The sequence below is a fragment of the Mobula birostris genome, chromosome 13, assembly GCF_030028105.1.
Source record: "Mobula birostris isolate sMobBir1 chromosome 13, sMobBir1.hap1, whole genome shotgun sequence".
Classification (NCBI taxonomy): domain Eukaryota; kingdom Metazoa; phylum Chordata; class Chondrichthyes; order Myliobatiformes; family Myliobatidae; genus Mobula; species Mobula birostris.
Genome location: NC_092382.1, coordinates 45359275 through 45360724, shown reverse-complemented (window position 1 = coordinate 45360724; position 1450 = coordinate 45359275).

Below are 1450 nucleotides of genomic sequence, written 5' to 3'. Positions count from 1 at the left end.
CTCCTGCTCTCCATCTCCGGGTCACTGCGGGTCCCTGACTTGCTCTGACCCCTCAGCCCCTTACGGACGCGACTAGTCACCAAAATGTGTCTGACTGTCAGAGCGTTGAACAGTAGTACCAACACCAACGGGATTAACGGCGTTACAACTGTAGAAAACCATCTGGATCGCACCCACCCGGGATCCGTAGAGTATCTCGGCTTTCGAATACAGTCCCATGGAATACTGTCAGTCACTTTCGCAGGGCGATATATGGAGAAGTAGGGCGCGTTGGTAAAGCAGAACGCCGGTTGTTGTCAGAACCACAGCCGCAGTTTCCCGCTGCAATATTTCGTTTTCAACTTCTGGGAACAGATGGCGACAAACCGATCAAACGTAGAAGTGACGGTAAACCAGCCAGAACATAGTCCCAGGGCATAGATCACGCTGCATACGGGGGTGATATCCAGGAAAGTCCCTGGGAAATAATAATAACTGACCCGCCATAGAATGACTTGAAAGATGATGATTAGTAGATCCGCCGTGTCCATGGCCACCAGGTAGCGAGTGGTGCAGGTGGAGAGGCCGCACTTTCCCCGGCTCAGGATCACCATCGTCACGAAATTCACTGGGGAAACAGCAAGAAGTATGAGGGACACACATCAAAGTTGCTGGCGAACGCAGCAGGCCAGGCAGCATCTCTAGGAAGAGGTACAGCCGACGTTTCAGGCCGAGACCCTTCGTCAGAAGTATGAGGGAATTACTCTCTCGCGGTCCATGTGTTTCAGTGCAGAGATATGCTGGACATTGAGAACAATAAAACGTTGTGGACAACTCGTTTCTGGAATTTGAAAAAGGTGTAAAACGGTGCGGTGCTTGTTACTGGTAGAGGAGCAGTGTCATGGAAAGAGGCATTGTCAACTGATCGCCAGGGGCACTTTGGAGAAATCAACGTAAATCTCCAGGCACTGGGTTTTGACTCATGGTAAAGCCTGAAGGATTGGCATTTTTTTCTCAGCGACGGTGATTGCCGCGTTCCAGTCACCTATGTTCTGGCATTCTCTGCATACCACGAAACCCAAGCTCTGTCCATTTACAAATTTCAAAGCAAATTTAGTTCTCCCGTTGCATTGTCTTCGTCTCCTTCTAGGCTCCCGTTTGTCACCCGCCCACAGGGTTTCACCTGATTCGCTTATTTAAATTCTGCAACTGCTCGGGTTCCTTCACACTATAGCAAGGGATCGGATCGAAAGTTCCAATTCTCGCTTTTAAATATTCCCTCTGACCCGATTAACGTTGCAGATATTTTGCACGTTTGTGCTTAAAACATTCAATTTCTAAAGCAAAGACAATATAAGTACTTCAAAACATCTGCCTCTTTTAGGAGTTGCTGCAAACTACTGCAGCACTATTCTAAACGATTCAATGGTTATTGTTCCGGAGCGGAGTATCGCACGGACCTTATTCCGCC